General features: G+C 28.1%; 3 long non-coding RNA genes across 4 annotated transcripts; all 3 read left to right on the plus strand.

Annotated features, from left to right (window-relative positions):
* Nucleotides 1–2,427: 2,427 nt before the first annotated feature.
* On the plus strand, nucleotides 2,428–5,016 carry LOC142219616 (uncharacterized). 2 transcript variants are annotated; one of them, XR_012717669.1, is made up of 4 exons: nucleotides 2,428–3,599; nucleotides 3,666–3,879; nucleotides 3,945–4,667; nucleotides 4,732–5,016. It is a non-coding gene; the product is annotated as an uncharacterized LOC142219616 (long non-coding RNA). The 2 variants fall into 2 exon arrangements; XR_012717668.1 differs by lacking the exon at nucleotides 2,428–3,599 and having other exon boundaries at nucleotides 3,606–3,879.
* A 797-nt stretch (nucleotides 5,017–5,813) lies between these two features.
* On the plus strand, nucleotides 5,814–6,290 carry LOC142219618 (uncharacterized). The gene is made up of 2 exons (XR_012717670.1): nucleotides 5,814–6,060; nucleotides 6,128–6,290. It is a non-coding gene; the product is annotated as an uncharacterized LOC142219618 (long non-coding RNA).
* Nucleotides 6,291–8,347: 2,057 nt separating this feature from the next.
* Nucleotides 8,348–9,129, plus strand: LOC142219773 (uncharacterized). The gene is made up of 3 exons (XR_012717762.1): nucleotides 8,348–8,501; nucleotides 8,559–8,717; nucleotides 8,818–9,129. It is a non-coding gene; the product is annotated as an uncharacterized LOC142219773 (long non-coding RNA).
* Nucleotides 9,130–16,403: the final 7,274 nt, after the last annotated feature.

Below are 16,403 nucleotides of genomic sequence, written 5' to 3' on the forward strand. Positions count from 1 at the left end.
TCGGAATGATGGCATCGCTTGTAATATTGTTTAGTTAAAATTTTCCAAAAAATGTCAAAATTTTCTAAAATTAATCGAAAGTTATCTTTCCTGGTGGGTTCACTGTTTTTTCAGTGCGAAAATGAGTATTTTCAATTATTTGGACTTAGTATTCAGTCAAATTTTAGCAATGTTTTCACTTTTTTACTCGACAACAAAATATGAAGTGACTTTCATTGCGAAACAGAAGAACCCAAATGCAATTTATTTTGTTTGAAATACGAAAGTAAGTTCTTGTTCGATATACAGGAACAAGACATTTTTTATCTCTATAAAAAGACAAAATTAGACACTATTATCTAAAATGTATTTTTATGTCCCAGCAAAATGTTGATTGCAGTCAACAAGAGAATCCCAACATAAATCTGAAATGAATTGAAACACTATGACTCATAGTTTGATTATACATACGTATTCAGTAACTATTTATGTACAATAGGAGTGAACAAATTATGAGCGATATTGCCTTTAAATTGCTATGCACCTACGGTAAAGGTATTTTTGATTTTTGCAAATATTTTCATCTTGATAGTCTAAATTCTCCGTGTTTTTGCTTTACTGCAAGAGAGGGTTGTCCGTGAATTTTTGAAAAATGGAAAGGACAAATATTTCACTCTTGTTTATGGAACGCAAATCGCGTAGTAGTAGTATCTTTTTCCTATTTATTTTGTTCCAAATCATTTGCAATCATACACATTATAAACAAATCACATTCGTAAAACGTATAAAACTGGTATAAAAACCCGATTAAGATTCTGTATTGTATGGTGACAATCGATGAAAGGAGAATCTTGCGGTAAGCTGGGAAGACCAGAAGATCATGTTCTGAAGTGTGATTCAAAGAAGTGCACAATTCCAAAAAGTTTACATTTTCCATGATAGCTCACTCCCCAAGCCTCTCTATGATTGAATTGGACTGCAAACATCTTATCTATCGAATTCTCCAAATTAGGCTTTGTACGAACACCACAGCACTAACGAGAAGTCATCACAACTAAAAGTTTGAAGGATCGCTTGTTGTGCTTAAAAAAATTAAAAGAGAAAAATAGATGTATGTATTCTTAGAAAAATAGATGTATTATTTTTGTTTGTAATTCACGTCAGGGTTGATAAAGTTGTCACTTCTGTACTTTTTATTGATACAATTAGGGTACAAAAAGTGACATGTTACGCATGCCACACATCTGGTACTTTTTGAACCTTCATTATACCACATTCACACACTCCAAATTCAAATATACGCACTTTTTGGCAAAATAAATAACGCGATTGATTGTCTTCTTTTTGAGGAAAACTTGTGAATTTAACATGATTTTTTGGATGGGAAAAACGACTTATTTTGAAACGCTTATAAATATTTCAAACCCCAAAACATGTTAATGGTTCTCTCGTGAATTTTGCATTAAGGCCGGTACTACGTTCATTCTTGCGAAAAATTTTTATGGAAATAAAACACACAATAGTTTTTGAATATACAAATTATTTCTTAATTCACATTGCAAATGGCAGTTTCTATAAACGTCAGTTTTTCAACTCGAAAAAACAAAGTATCACAAATGGAATAAATTTCGCTAGTTTTTCGCATTTTTTGGTTTTGTATGGATTTTCAACCCAAAAACCGAACTGAGTACCGGCCTTTAAGGCAGGTACTACGTTCATTCTTGCGAAAAATGTTTATGGAAACAATAATTTCGCACATAGAAAGTGGCGCTTTTTTAGGTAGCTTGGAGCGCTATTTAACAGGGAGCGATTTTAAATTAAGTTGGTGGCTGCTGCCTGCTATTACAAAATTAACATTTTATTTTCCTTGGGCAATTGATGTGCTACTTCTTTGATCCTTTGTATAGTTTCGGAACAAAACTATAGTCCGTGTTTGTGTAGATTTTAATAAATAAATTATTTCTTAATTCACATTGCAAATGGCGCCGTGCTATAAACATCAGTTTTTCAACTCGAAAAAACAAAGTATCATACTGAAAAAACAGTGAACCCACCAGGAGAGATAACTTTCGATTCGTTTTAGAAAATTTTAACTAAACAGTATTACAAGCGCTGGCATCATTCCGATATGACAAAAATAAGTAAATATTTTTCGACAAATTCAAGAAAATTTATTACACATAACTAAGTTTTTCACTTGTTAAAGAAAATTTTGAAGTTTGAAGGAAAATCTTGGAGTTCAAAATTGCAAGAATGGTTTTAGTGACATACGAAGTTCATGATAGACGCATTTTTGATAAAATTTACAAATTTAAAGAAATAATGAACTATTTTGTGAGAAATACGAAATTAGGAAGTCTTCATTTTTGCTTCATTTGTGTATATTTTTTTCTTTTTTTAAATTAATTTAACTAACGTACGCAAAAAATTATTTGAGTGAAGTAAACTTTTTCCAAACGTAATGATTCTATGAAATGATATAAAGTTAATTGGGCTTTAGTGAAATAGAGTTCATTTCTTTTGAGTGTATAAACGGAAAACATCTAAAACCCCAAAACATGCTTTGTGAGAACGACGTATAAAAACCACATGGCTTTTTCGTTGCATTTTAGGGTAGTATTTTGTCAAAGATTTCTCATATTATCTTCCACACATTTTCAAAGATTATGTCAATATTTTGGCAAACTGGAAGTAATTCGCAAAAAAATGGTGTGAAAACGGTGAAATGTTTTAGAAAAACGAATGAGGAGAACGGGAACATATCATTATGCACCGTTCACATTATAAGTTCTTCCGGACGGAAGATCTGTGTTTCTAAAGAATCTTACAGTGTGGCCGAATCTAAGAATTTACTCACGTAACTAAAATATCGATTGTGTTAACGATCCCATAAACAAGCAGTAATTTCGATTATGTCTTCAAACATAACATATAGTGTAGCCAATATTTGGGATATGTGCGACACGAACACTGTCATCAAATTGAAATGTTTTTGCATTTGAAAAACGCTCATCCTTTGTTTATTGGGAACCCCCAAACTTAAAAAAGTATATGAAGTGGCATCACTGACACTCATATGATCACATTTCACATCAGTGATGGGAATTAGAAAATATTTGGTACAAACTGAAAGGGATTTATGTTATTAAGGTATTAACAATAAAACACCCGATTACGTAATTTTCAACTAAAAACAAACTATTTCTATAATTATGCGTTTTCTAATTAAAACACTCAAATTGGCAACTATTTTTCGAAAAACAAAATTTAGCGGGCAAATTTTGTAGTGAATTTGGGCGGACAACTCAAAAATGTTTAAGTATTTAAATGAATTTTTAGGCAAAATTTTAAGCATTTTAGGCAAAATTTGTGCTTAATATTTTCTCTTTAGAATACGCCATATATATTTAATGTACATGTTTTGTACTAACTTTTTAAAAAAATTCAGCCATTAGCGAAAAAGTCGTAACCCTGCTAACATTTCAAAGTTCCATTTCATCTTCATCGCTACCACAGACTCGTAATTGTCACTACAACCATCCTACTGGGGGGCAGCATATCATAACCCAATAAACACAGGATGAGCGTTTTTTCAAATGCAACACCTCTTCAGTTTGAGGGTAAATATAATTTTCAACATAAATTCAACTTGACTTGAAAAAGCTCATCTTCAATACATCTTCAAGTTGTTTGCGAATTACAACCAATTTGGCAAAATGTTGACGAAAACTTTGAAAATGTGTTGAAGATAATTGGAGAAAACTTTGACAAAACACTACCCTGAAATGCAACGAAAAAACCACATGGTTTTCAATACTACTTTGGTCAACAAAGTTCGTGGAAGAAATACAAAAATGTGGAAATTTTTTAATAATCAATTGAAATTGCTTATAATAATTGGTAAGTAAAACTAAAACACGAAATGAAAACTTTAAGGAAGTCACTAAACTCAAATCTCTTTGCAGAAGACTAAAATATTTGGATGCTGATTCTTGGACACATTAAGAGGCTGGCCGATGAACAATGGTAGTGGCTTATCGAGAAGAGAAAGTTTCCATAAATCAAAGTGCAACCAAAAAAACTTGGTATTTATGTTTTTCCATATCAACAACTACTGGATGATAATTCGCATCACATCGATAGTTTAATTTACTTCGCATCATCGGTTTAAGGCCGGTATGCACCTCTAGCGAAAAATTTCATTCCCATAAGAAATGCATTGCTATTTATGCTAACGAAATTTTCGGTAGCGTTCAATTTCGTAAGCTGGTACGCACCTCTAATGAAAATAACAGGGTTGTCAAAAGCATATTTTGGCAGCAAACATTTAATTTATTACAATCATTGTGTGCGTAAAAGTTTTAAAAGGTCTGTAAATAATAAAAAATTTATTTGAGGAATATTTGGAACATATATTGACAATTTTTAAAAGCTATTAGCTGGTTTAAAATTTGTGTACACAGCCCTGTTTTTTTGTTGTAGACTTAAATAAATTTTTGCTACCGAAAATTTCGCTAGAGGTGCATACCGGCCTTTAATTTGTTATTTTGTGAATTGAAATTGCTGGAAATTTATTCCAATTATCTGGCCATCAAGTTCCTGAAAATTGCCAGTATTTTAATAACAACAATTTTGTAACACCAACGTTCTTGAGGAAATCACGACGTTCTTGGAAGAAATACAAATTGGTAAGTCAAAATAAAAAGTGAAATGAAAACATAATGGAAATCACAAAACTCGATTGTTTTGTAGAAAACTAAAATCATTGGATGGTATATTCTTGGAAGATGAAAAACCAATGAAGGAAACAACAAAGAAAAGTTTTCAGAAAACATACAAAGTGCAACAATTCCTATATCAAGAACTTCTGGATGAAAATGTGCATTACATCAATTTACATCCCGTCATCAGGTTGATATTTTGCGATTTCCTCTTGCTGGAATCTATTCTAACACACAAGCCAGCAAGTTCCTCGATAGTAATTATTTAAAATTGCCAGCATATTAATTAGTAATTTGACACCAACATTATGGAGGAAATGGAATTATACATGTAAAAATGTTTAAGATATTTAAAGTTGTATTCATAGTTTTATGTATTAATACGTTTAATAAGATAATTACATTTTGATTGGTATTATATTATTATTTTTATATATTATTAATGTTATTTTTAAGATTATTATATTTGTTAACGAAAAAAATAATAAAATTTACAAAATCCCTAGAAATTTAGTATTGACTTTCAGTTAGAACTAGGATTGACTTTCATACAAATTGTGGTTTGAAAGTATTCGCAACAATGCTAATTTTTTATTTTTCTCACGTTGAAAACTGTTTGAGAAATTATTGAGTAGCGATGCATTTCAATTTGAGGATTACAATTGAGAAATTATTGCTATTGTGTTGAATTTTACTGTTGAAGGCCGGTATGCACCTCTAGCGAAATTTTCGGTAGCAAAAATTTATTTAAGTCTACAACAGGGCTGTGTACTCAAATTTTAAACCAGCTAATCGCTTTTAAAAATGGTTAATATATGTTCCAAATATTCCTCAAATAAATTGTTTATTATTTACAGACCTTTTAAAACTTTTACGCACACAATGATTGTAATAAATTAAATGTTTGCTGCCAAAATATGCTTTTGACAACCCTGTTATTTTCATTAGAGGTGCGTACCAGCTTACGAAATTGAACGCTACCGAAAATTTCGTTAGCATAAATAGCAATGCATTTCTTATGGGAATGAAATTTTTCGCTAGAGGTGCATACCGGCCTTGAGGGTAATGTCTGTTTTTTGTTGAGAACGCGATTTTCTCAACAATTTCTCAACTTGAATATTACCCTAATCCTTTGAAAAAATGTTTGAAAAATTATTGAATTTTAGTATTTTTCAAACGTTTGTGTTTATTGGGAAAGTACAAAATGTACTTCATACATGTATTTTGCCATCACTACTTTTACAAAAGCCATTTTATTTTTTGTGAAACGCCAAGCGCAACCAGCTTGTTATATTTTATTTAAAAAAAAAACGAAAATAACGTTCTGAAAACATAGATTTTACGCTTAAAATTGTGAAAGGTATATTGGTGAACAATTTTTGATTTTCCAAATGGAATAAAGTGATTGTTTTTCAAATATTTTACAGACACGCTGCCTCCATCGAATAAAAACACTGGCTGATCATAATTAATGCAAAAAATTATGTTAAATGTGATGTGATAGTGGTATAAATGTTATATTTTTACGAATTTGTAAATGATTAATCAAATTAATAAATATCTAAACAAACGTGTTTTACTCGACCACAATGATTCTTTTACCACTATCTTAAAATGTGCTTTTTCTGATTGTTTGGAGGGTCTCTTATTGGCGTCGTTCTAAATTGATCTATAGAGGCACCTAATAATTGCACTCATGCGAAACCTTTTTGTAGTAACTTGGCGTGATACAACTTCTCAATAGTGACGGCGCTTTTCCGACGAGTTTTTGATATCGTATATGATTGTTTTCGACGTACTGGGGATTCTCAGAAGCGCCCCCAAATTCAAAAAATGTTGGCAGTGAAAATATATGAATTTTAAACTATCGATATCTCGAAAACTAAGCAATTTCAGCAAAATTTTTACTTAATATTTTCTCTTTAGATTACGCCATATATACTTAATGTGCATGTTTTGTATTATCTTTTCGAAAAAATGCAGCCATATTTTGAAGAGGTGCTAAAATAGTAGAATTTTCATCAATCGATATCTCAAAAACTAAGCATTTTAGGCAAAATTTTTACTTAACATTTTCTCATTCAAATACGCCATTCTTTCCCAATGTGCATGTTTTGTCTTAAGATTTGTAAAAAATGCACCCATTTAAAAAAAAATTAAATACTTAAATTTGCAACGATGCATACTTAATATTTTCTCTTTATAATACGCCATATATACCCAATATAAATGTTTTGTATTAACTTCTTGAAAAAAGCGGTCATTTTTCGAAAAAGTCGTAAAATATGTGAATTTTCAACGATCGATATCTCGAAAACTAAGCCATTTTGGCAAATTTTTTACTTAACATTATCTCTTTAGAATACACCATATATACCCAATATACATCTTGTATTAACGTATTGAAAAATGCAGCCATATTTTGAAAAAGTGCTAAAATAATTGAATTTTCATCGATCGATATCTCGAAAACTAAGCATTTTTGATAGCATTGTTACTTGAAACAAAACTAGGGCTTTATGATAAAATTTGTGCTTAACATTTTATCTTTACAATATATTATTTATACCCAATACGATCTTGTTTTGTTAAATTTTGTAAAAATGCAGCCAATTAAAAAAAAAATAACAATATACATTTTCAAGGACCGATATCTTGAAAAATTAAGCCATGGCTGCAAAATTGTTACTTAGCTTTTTCTCTTTAAAAATACTCTATTGTTACCCAATATGAATTTTTTTATAAAATTTAAAAAAAAAGTGCAACCATTAAAAAAATTTTACAAATTTAAAATTTCAACAATCAATATCTCGAAAAATAAGTCTCTTTGGCAAAATTGTTACTGGACCTTTCATCTTTAAAATAAACTAGCTATAACCAATATGCACTTATTTTGTTAAATTGTGTAATAAAAGCAGCCAAAAATTTTTAAAATATTGTAATTTTCAAGGATCGATTTCTTGAAATCAATCACTCAAATTCAAATCAAGTTAGTTTTTGTATTTGTGAAAGTTCGTATCGTTTGTATGAAAATTTAATTGAAAATGTAAATTTGATGAGAGGAGAGTTTTATTATATTTATTTATTTATTTTCGAATTCAGCAGATCAAAATAAATACGAACAGCCACATCATTAAATGTATAAAGAAAAAACAAATAGTTAGTAAACTTGTGTTATCGCACTCAAAAAAAGTGAACTCTCTATTTCACTAAAGCCATTTTAACTCTATTTCAGTTCATAAAATCATTATCTTTGGGAAAAGTTTTCTTTACTAAAATAATTTTTTGCCTACGTTAGTTAAATGAACCTAAAAAATGGAAAAAAATATACATAAATAAAGCATAAAGATTTCCTAATTTCGTATTTTTCACAAAATAGTTCATTATTTCTTTAAATTTGTAAATTTTACCAAAAATGTGTCCATCGTGAACTTCGTACACACATAGAAAACGACTTTTAACGACACAATTCGTTAATATAACGAAACTTTTTCTAATAGTGTATGTCACTAAAGTCATTCTTGCAATTTTTAACTCCAAGTTATTCCTTCAAACTACAAAATTTTCGTTAATTTTCTTTCAGTGTATTCCAATAAAACTATTTTTGACAAAATTCAAAATCGAATCAAATCTAAACTATCTATATATACAATGTAAAGTCGCCCGCCGATAATCGCTGTCATTATATTCTCACGTCGTGGATGGCACCACCTCTTATGCCATCACTATAAAAAAAATACATTCATTGTGAGAAACAAAACAAACCAAAGATAATGTAGTTTTTGAATTTCGAGGCAAACGGTAAGTAAAAAAAGATTTGTCAAAAGATAATTATTTAAATATAATTTCAATTTTCAGGTGACTTTGCCAGGGAACTTGGCATAAAATAAAAATGTGGTTATATAAGAACAGTAAAGGCTTCCGAAACTATAAAATGACAACGACGCTGAGATTATAAGGCACAAGGATGTTGAATGTTGAACTAAATTTCCTCGTCCCTTGGGATACAATAGAAATGTGGGTATAAAAAATGAATGATGACCAATTTGTTAAAGCCTTTTGGCTGTTTATGCTGATGTTTTTTGTGTTTTTTCCTATGCCATGTTTTTCATTGCAGACAGAATATAATTGCTGGGCAACTGAAGGTGTAGCAGGAAGAAGTTTCAAAATGTATAAATCATAAACCTTAAAGCGGGAGACTAACGTCTACTGGATATATAGAAAAGAACAGCGATGGTGAGATCAATGCCACAAGGATCCTCGTGAACGATAACAATTTTAATGATGTTCCGTTTATTTGTAATGCAATGACTTGGAAAATGAAACTAAATGATAAATTTGACTCGCGAAACAATTTGCATTATCTAAGCTTGGTGCTAAAAAAATACATTAGCTTTGAAGTATAAAAATAAATGGAATTGAAAACCAACACGTTTACTTTGATTGTGCAATTTAGTTTTTTATGATGTGAATGTGATAACAACTACTATATATATATACAGATTGTCAACTTAGATTTATAAATAGATTTGGTGGAAATTTGTTTCGATTTTGACATAGCGCCCTATATATAGTAAGTCATGTGATAATGGAGGTCAAAGTTTCAGCAATATAAATCTTTTGTAGTGTACCCAAATGACCACAGAGGCTAAAGTTCTTATCCGATTTTCTTGAAATTTGGTCGAAATTAGTTCAGATTTCAGATCTTTTGACGGATTTTCTGTCATTTGACGACTTAAATCAATGTTTTAATCCGATTTTCTTGAAATTGTGAGTAGAAGTGACATTGTACCTATACGAGTCAAAGATGGTTGAAATTAGTTCAGATTCAGATATAACTCCTATATATATCTTTTGACGGATTTACTCTCATTTGACGACTGAAGTCAATGTTTTGACCCGATTTTCATGCAATTTGGCACAGTGAGTAGAAGTGACATTGTAGCTATACAAGTCAAAGTTGGTTAAAATTTGTTCAAATTCAGATTTACACTCATTTGACCACAGAGGACAAAATTCTACTCCGATTTACATGAAATTTTGCATAAGGAGTAGAACTTTCCTAATAACTATACTTGTCAAGGTTGGTTGAAATCAGTTCAGTTTCGGATATAGCTCCCATGTATACCCAAATGACCATAGGGGCCAACGTTTTAATCCAATTTTCTTGAAATTTGGCACAGTGAGTAGAATAGACATTGTAGCCATTCAAGTCAAAGTTGGTTGAAATTAGTTCAGATTCAGATATAGCTCCCATATATCTCTCGACCGATTTTCACACATATGACCAGGGATTCGGAGCGGTCCATTTTTTGCTCCGCTACTTTATAGATAAAACTATTTATTTATTTACTTATTTATAATCATAAAAATTATGAAAATAAACCAAAATATAAGTTTTAACATAAGTTTTGCGACCTGTTACAGAAAATTACATTCCACACACTGAAAAAAATATTTTCAGAGGACAAAGATTTAGGAATGCGCATTTCTCTCATATAAAGTTTTTTCTTGTTCAAAAGACAAAGAAAAAAATGTTCAATGAAGTCGTTTTGTCCTTATAGTTAAGTGTTTCCACTTAAAATTTGGTATCCTAACATTAAAGAAATTTTCTTTTTGTCTTCATGGAAGAATATATATGGGGAATTTGTTCCAATCTAAACCGATTTTGACCAAATTTGCTATACAATAATATTGTACACTCAATGCACAATTTCAAAATATTTGGAGTGAATCTTTGGTATCCGTGGTTATATGAATTTATATCGAGCTATATATAAATCTGAACCAATGTCAACAAAATTTGACATGCATAATAGGAACATTAGTTGTACTCCCGGCACAAAGCCTAATGTAAATCGGAGTACAACCACGTTCTTTGTGGTCATATGGGTGTAAATCGGGCGATATATATGGGAGCTGTATCTAAATCTGAACGATTTCAAGCAGACTTGGCACACTTTACGATAGTGTCAATTGAACTCCCTGTGCAAAATTTAATCATCAGAAACTATGGTTTCCGGGGCCATATAGGTGGATATGGGGCAAAAGATATATATTGGAACTATATTTGAATTGGAACCTCTTTATGCAATATGTATACCATAGCAAACGAAATAAAAAGAAAATATCATAGCATTCCATTAAAATTTATATTTGTTTTTGCGAGTGGAGCGGTTTTTCTTTTGCAAAACGCTCCGTTCCGGCCAAAGAGGGTTTTCTCCGCTCGCTCCACTCCGTTCCGAATCCCTGCATATGCCAATACAGGCCAAAGTCAGTACATGTGATATTGTATCTATACAATTTAAAATCACATGACCACATTAGATCTACTCTGACTTATGTGAAATTTTGCACGGGGAGTAAAATTGATATTCTAGCAATGCTTGTTAAAGTTGGTTTATATCAGTATAGATTTAGATATAGCTCCCATATATACGTGACATTTTGCAGAGTGGTTGAAAACGGCCTGATTTGCATTCATATGAGCACAAAGGCCAACCAAAGGAGAAAAGGCTACTCTTGAAATTCTTTTAAATATTGCACAGAGAGTGTAATTAACTTTTTAGCGATGTGTCCCACATTTGGTCAAAATCGGTTCAGATTTGAATATAGCCTCTATAAATATATAGGAGTGCTTGATGGGGAAATATGGCTGGAATTATCACATTTTTCCACCGAAATGAACGAGATTTTAGACCAGTACATTTGATATTGTACAAAGAAGATAGATTTAACATTCTATTTAAATGAACCTATTTTTATTTGTAGTGTTTTCCAAATATTGGCAGAATACCCATATTTCCCTGGTCAAAAAATTTCTTTCGAAAAATTGTATTTATTTTCTTCTTCTATATTTAACTACTCATTTGGGTTTGATACCATACTGGAGTCCGCAGGCGATCATAAATGAAAACCTTGACGCCGTAACAGAACAAATTTTCATGTAAATCTATGGCAACCCTGGCGGAAGAAAAATAATTTTCAAAATCTAAAATTTAATACAAAATGATCAAAATTCACCGTATTAATTAAATAGAAATGTTGTAGAAAGATGGCGGTTTAAAACAAACCGAAAAAAGGAAAATTTTTGTAAATGTACCGAAAATATCACAGTCCCTGAAACATGCGGAAAATAGCAGAAAATATCGGGGACTGTCCCCGAAACATCGAAATGTACCCAAAATATGCGATATACGGAAAAAATGTACCGAAAACATGCGGAAGGCATACATATATATATATATATATATATATATATATATATATATATATATATATATATATATATATATATATATATATATATATATATATATATATATATATATTTTTTTTTTAATTTTTTTTCGAATTCAGCAGCTCAAAATACATAAAAAAGTAGATTTTCATCAAATGTACATAATTTTTTTTGTAAACTAGTGTTATCAGAATAAATTCGGGTAATTCACTCAAACCCAAGTTTTCTACAGAAATATATTTATTTTTACAGAAATAAAATTTTGACAAAATTTTCTATAGATTTTCCCAAATAGAAAGAAAATTTTGAACAAATTTTCAATAGAAATAAACTTTTTTTCTATAGAAATAAAATTTTAGCAAAATTTTGCAAACATTTTGACAAAATTTTCTATAGACATAAAAGGTTGACAAACTTTGCATAGAAATAAAATGTTGACAAAAAATTCTAGAAAAATAAACATTTTGACAAAATTTTCTTTTGAAATAAAATTTGGGCAATTTTCTATAGAAATAAAATTTTATAAATTTTCTATATAAATACAATTTCGACAAAATTTTCTATAGAAATAAAATTTTGAGAAATTTCTCTATAGAAAAAAAATTTTGACAAAAAATTCTAGACAAATGACAATTTTGACAAAATTTTCTATAAAAAAATTTTCAACAAAACTTTCTATAGAAATAAAATTTTGACAAAATTTCCTTTGGAAATAAAATTTGGACAAAATTTACTATACAAATAACATTTTTCACAAAATTTTCTATAGAAATAAAATTTTGACAAAATTGTCTATAGAAATAAAATTTTCACAAAATTTTCTATAGAAATAAAATTTGAACCAAATTTTTTAAGGAAATAAAATTTTGACAAAATTTTCTTTGGAAATAAAATTTTGACAAAATTTTCTATAGAAATAAAAATTTGAAAAAATTTTCTATAGAAATAAAATTTTAACTAATTTGTTTAAAGAAATAAAATTTTCACAAAATTTTCTATAGAAATAAAAATTTGACAAAATTTTCTATAGAAATAAAAATTTGAAAAAATTTTCTATAGGAATAAAATTTTAACCAAATTTTTTAAAGAAATAAAATTTTTCACAAAATTTTCTATAGGAATAAAATTTTGTCAAAATTTTCTATAGAAATAAAATTTGGAAAAAATGTTCTTTAGAAATAAAATTTTGACAAAATTTTCTATAGAAATAAAATTTTGAAACAATTTTCTGTAGAAATAAAATGTTGACAAAATTTTGTATAAAAACAAGTAAGGAAAGTCTAAAGTCGGGCGGGGCCGACTATATTATACCCTGCACCACTTTGTAGATCTAAATTTTCGATACCATATCACATCCGTCAAATGTGTTGGGGGCTATATATAAAGGTTTGTCCCATATACATACATTTAAAAATCACTCGATCTGGACAGAATTTGATAGACTTCTACAAAATCTATAGACTCAAAATTTAAGTCGGCCAATATATGTATATATATATATATATATATATATATATATATATATATATATATATATATATATATATATATATATATATATATATATATATATATATATATATATATATATATATATATATATATATATATATATATATATATATGTATTAGAAGTTTATATATATATATATATATATATATATATATATATATGTATTAGAAGTTTATATATATATATATATATATATGTATATATATATATATATATATATATATATATATATATATATATATATATATATATATATATATATATATATATATATATATATATATATATATATATATATATATATATATATATATATATATATATATATATATATATATATATATGTATTAGAAGTTTAGGAAAATTAGAGTCATTTTTACAACTTTTCGACTACGCAGTGGCGATTTTACAAGGAAAATGTTGGTATTTTGACCATTTTTGTCGAAATCTGAAAAACATACATATGGGAGCTATATCTAAATCTGAACCGATTTCAACCAAATTTGGCACGCATATCTATAATGCTAATTCTACTCCTTGTGCAAAATTTCAACTAAATCTGAGTTAAAAATTGGCCTTTGTGGTCATATGAGTGTAAATCGGGCGAAAGCTATATATGGGAGATATGTCTAAATCTGAACCGATTTCAACCAAATTGGGCACGCACAGGTACAATGCTAATTCTACTCCCTGTGCAAGATTTCAACTAAATCGGAGCAAAAAATTTGCCTCGGTGGTCATATGAGTGTAAATCGGGCGAAGGCTATATATGGGAGATATATCTAAATCTGAACCGATTTCAACCAAATTGGGCACGCACAGCTACAATGCTAATTCTACTCCCTGTGCAAGATTTCAACTAAATCGGAGCAAAAAATTTGCCTCTGTGGTCATATGAGTGTAAATCGGTCGAAAGCTATATATGGGAGCTATATCTAAATCTGAACCGATTTCAATAAAATTTGGCACATTTGACTACACTACTAATTGTACTCCTAGTGCAAAATTTCAACCACATTGGAGTAAAACTCTGGCTTCTGGGACCGTATTAGTCCATATCGGGCGAAAGATATATATGAGAGCTATATCTATATCTGATCCGATTTCTTCCAAAATCAATAGGGTTCTATTCTGAGCCAAACACATACTTGTGCCAAATTTGAAGTCGATTGGACTAAAACTGCGACCTAGACTTTGATTACAAAAATGTGTTCACGGACAGACGGACATGGCTATATCGACTCAGGAGCCCACCCTGAGCATTTTTGCCAACGACACCATGTGTCTGTCTCGTCTCCTTCTGGGTGTTGCAAACATATGCACTAACTTATAATACCCTGTTCCACAGTGTGGCGCAGGGTATAATAAAATGTTGACAAAATTGTCTATAGAAAGAAAATTTAGCAAAAATTTTTTATACAAATAAAATGTTGATAAAATTTGCTATAGAAATAAAATTTTTACAAAAAATTCTATAGAGATTTTGGTATTCATATACCATTTTGACAAAATTTTCTAGTAAAATAAAATTTTGACAAATTTTTCTATAGAAATAAAATTTTAACAAAGTTGTGCAAAAATTTTGACAAAATTTTCTATAGACATAAAATGTTGTTAAACTTTGTATGGAAATAAAATTTTGACAAAAGTTTCTATAAAAATAAAATTTTGACAAAATTTTCTATAAAAATAAAATTTTATCAATTTTCTATATAAATACAATTTTGACAAAATTTTCTACAAAAATAAAATTTTGAGAAATTTTTCTATAGAAATAAAATTTTGACAAAAATTTTCTATAGAAATAAAATTTTGAATTAATTTTCTGTAGAAATAAAATTTTGAATTAATTTTCTGTAGAAATAAAATTTTGACAAAATTTTCTGTAGAAATAAAATGTTGAAAAAATTTTGTATAGAAATAAAATGTTGATAAAATTTTGTATAGAAATAAAATGTTAACAACATTTTCTATAGAAATAAAATTTTGAAAAACTTTTCTATTGAAATAAAATTTTGACAAAATTGTTTATAAAAAATAAAATTTTGACAAAATTTTCTATAGATATAACATTTTATCAATTTTCTATAAAATACAATTTCGACAAAATGTTCTATAGAAATAAAATTTTGAGAAAATTGTCTATAAAAATAAAATTTTGACAAAATGTTGTATAGAAATAAAATGTTGGTAAAATTTTGTATAGAAATAAAATGTTGACAAAATTTTGACGACATTTTGTATAGAAATAAAATGTTGAGAACATTTTCTATAGAAATAAAATTTTGCAAAATTTTTCTATAGAATTAAAATTTTGACACCGTTTTCTGTAGAAATGAAATTTTTACAACATTTTCTATAGAAATAAAATGTTGACAAAATTGTTTATAGAAATAAAATTTTGCAAAAATTTTGTATAAAAATAAAATTTTATCAATTTTCTATGTAAATACAATTTTCTATAGAAATAACATTTTGACAAAATTTTCGATAGAAATAAAATTTTAACAAAATTTTCTATAGAAGTAAAATTTCTATTGAAATAAAATTTGAGAACATTTGCTATAGATATAATATTTTTACAAAATTTTCTATAGAAATAAAATTTTGACAAAATTTTCTATAGAAATAAAATGTTGACAAAATTTTGTATAGAAATAAATTTTTCACAAAATTTTGTATAGAAATAAAATTTTGCAAAAATTTTGTTTAGAAATAAAATTTTAGAGAAATAAAAATTAAAAAAATCTGTAGAAATAACATTTTATCAATTTTCTATATGAATACAATTTTGACAAAATTTTCTATAGAAATGAAATTTTTATAAAATTTTCTAGTAAAATAAAATTTTGATAAATTTTTCTATAGAAATAAAATGTGACAAAATTTTCTATAGAAATAAAATTTTGTAAAAAATTTTTAGAGAAATAAAATTTTGCAAACATTTTTT

This window comes from Haematobia irritans, chromosome 1, assembly GCF_050003625.1.
Source record: "Haematobia irritans isolate KBUSLIRL chromosome 1, ASM5000362v1, whole genome shotgun sequence".
In the NCBI taxonomy this organism is placed as follows: domain Eukaryota; kingdom Metazoa; phylum Arthropoda; class Insecta; order Diptera; family Muscidae; genus Haematobia; species Haematobia irritans.